The sequence below is a fragment of the Panicum virgatum genome, chromosome 8N, assembly GCF_016808335.1.
Source record: "Panicum virgatum strain AP13 chromosome 8N, P.virgatum_v5, whole genome shotgun sequence".
NCBI classification, from domain to species: Eukaryota; Viridiplantae; Streptophyta; class Magnoliopsida; order Poales; family Poaceae; genus Panicum; species Panicum virgatum.
Genome location: NC_053152.1, coordinates 12,421,238 through 12,423,733, shown reverse-complemented (window position 1 = coordinate 12,423,733; position 2,496 = coordinate 12,421,238). Strand labels below are relative to the sequence as shown.

The following is a 2,496-nucleotide window of genomic DNA, read 5'->3' as shown; positions in this document are numbered from 1 at the left end:
AATTTTGATGAGCTTGCCTGCCTGCTTGTGGACGGACTGATCGGCACGATCCAACGAGCAGAGGCAACGTGGCCTCGCTGCCAGGGTGCGAAATCGTGCCCGAGTAGAGAGTTTCGATTTGTTCAATGAAACCACTCCATCCCGAAGGAAAACAAAAGGTGTCGGCATATCCATGGTACCAATTGTTAGTTAATTATTCAGATAATACAGCTTGTGTACCTAGGATGAGGCTTTCAAAAAAAAATTGTTAGTTAATTATTCACAGATCTCTTCCCTTAAAGTTGTACTCTTTTTTTTTCAATCATCACTACTTTTAAGTATTTGTACACATAGTGGTTATGCACGTGCCCAGACACGTGTTAATTCTGTGGTTTTGCACATTTCGAATTTCATGTTTAAAACTAATTCTATATAACTCTACGAAGATACATAATATATTCTATGGTGTAAGAGTTCCGCCAAGCAGACAAATCAATCAAGAATATATAAATCACAAAATTCAACAAAATAAATTAATAATTAATAACAATAATGATGTAGCATAAGAACTTATCTCAATCCATTAATGTTGATTATTGATTGATACGGGAATTTAAAATATGGCCAACAGTAGCATACAAGACTTAAAAAATGTAGCAAGTTCCATCCATATTTCTTGCTCAGATTAGCCATGGTATGCGATTAATTTATCTAAATATATTTCTCCACCCAGGTGTTACATATGTTCTTTAGAGCTCCAGCTATATCTTCAGGAATGTTAACTTGGACCTCGTTCCACATCCACTTTAGTAGATCTATGACCAACCATTTCCATAGAACTTTCGCATCCTCGTATACAATACATCACCACAACAAAAATGTTAGTTAAATGGCTAATGACATAGCATCATCATATCAAGAGCATTTAACTTTGACGAAGAGTGTTACTAACCACACGCAGTAATTGATGAAATTCTTTACCATCCCACATGTCCATGAGATTGATAGCAATAAACCCCATCAAATTACTGCAGAAAATTTTAAAAGTCCATCACCCCACTATATGCCTTTAATTTATAATAATGTATGTAAAATCCATATATTGACATCTAAAGTTACCAGTCAAATATTTTTGGTACGACTCCTGGGTATATTTGAGGCCAATCATATACATCCTTATTCCAAGCAGGATTTACCACTTCCATAGCACGACCAAATGCTTTTGTAATTTTCTGAACTATAGGAAGATAGTAATAGTATGGGCCAGATCTGGCAGCCCGTTCAGGGAGTGGAGTTGGCAGCCCATCAGAAAATAAAATACAAACACACTGTATGCCACATGAATGAGAAATTTCAAAATTGAGTATCAATAGCACAAATTGTTTATAATTTAAAATTGTTCAAAACATAGATAATAGACGTACTAAATGATCAACCTATCAAAGTGGAAATATCTAAAATATCTTCTTAAATAAATAGATAATAAAATTCTAAAACAACAAATTACAAGTATTCAAGATTTAGAAAAAAAATCTAACTACATGTCTACATTGCTGCTATTTTTTTCAGAAAATTCATAAGTAATCACAAATTTGTCGATATTCTGTTCACCTAATCATCTTGGTTCACTGGCAGATTGGCTAGCCGCTAGCTGTCTTCTTGCTCAATGGACAGTGGCTCCGGATCGAGGAGATGGAGGGATCCGCCGTGACGGGGGCCGCGCACGCGCCGCAACCGCACGCCCCCGGAGGCGGCAGCCTCGGCCACCTCCTCTCGATGCACCCTCCGCAGCCGGCCCTCTCGCTAAGCGCCCTACCGAGCGCAGCGCGCGGCGCCCCTGCGGCCTGCGCCGCGTGGGCGCGCGACAGGCGGCCGGAACGGCGGAGCTGGGGCGGGCCGCGAGCCGCCAGCGCTGGCACTGGCGCTGCGCCGGCGGCCGCGCGCGTGGGCGCCGGGCCCCGGGGTCGTCGAGCTCGGGCGGACGTGCGGCGTGCGGCGGACGGCGATAACAGGCCTGGGCGGCAAGTGACAAGGCGGCGGCGATGCGCTAGGGCAGGCGGAGGCGCGGATAGGGCGGTGCTGGCTGGGAGAGTGGGATGGGGATTGGGCTGGGTGATGACTTGTATTTTGGGCCGTGTGAGGAGATGTGGGCCGACGGTGGGGTGGGCTGCTCAGGTGTTTTGGACTAAAAAGAGCTTGACGCGCGGCCCCACCCTCCGGCCAAGAGCTGAGCAGGCCACAGCCAGACCAAATCCCTACTGATCCGAGCACCTCGGTGGGAGAAGAAAGCAATTTGTTTCTCGCGCTGGCGGCACGTTGCTGTTCTTCGGGAAAGGCAAAAAAGAGACGGGAAGACGAACAACATAGAAGAGGAGAGCGTGCGCTAGTTTTAGCGCATGAATAATAAGCAAAACAAATTCTGAAATTTCTCCACATGAATAATCAAAACGCACGACAAACTTTTATGAACCAACAATAGCAAAAACATCAGGACCAAGGGAGATGCGAACCTCCATT

The 2,496-nt window shown here is 44.6% G+C and overlaps 1 long non-coding RNA gene across 3 annotated transcripts; it reads right to left on the bottom strand.

The window, feature by feature from the left end:
- Nucleotides 1-537: 537 nt before the first annotated feature.
- Nucleotides 538-2,109, bottom strand: LOC120684410. Of its 3 annotated transcripts, XR_005679283.1 has the most exons (3): nucleotides 1,591-2,109; nucleotides 1,099-1,307; nucleotides 538-1,007 (listed from the first exon to the last, which is right to left on the bottom strand). It is a non-coding gene; the product is annotated as an uncharacterized LOC120684410 (long non-coding RNA). The 3 variants fall into 3 exon arrangements; XR_005679282.1 differs by having other exon boundaries at nucleotides 538-1,307; nucleotides 1,591-2,108; XR_005679284.1 differs by lacking the exon at nucleotides 1,099-1,307 and having other exon boundaries at nucleotides 1,591-2,108.
- Between the last annotated feature and the right edge of the window lie 387 nt (nucleotides 2,110-2,496).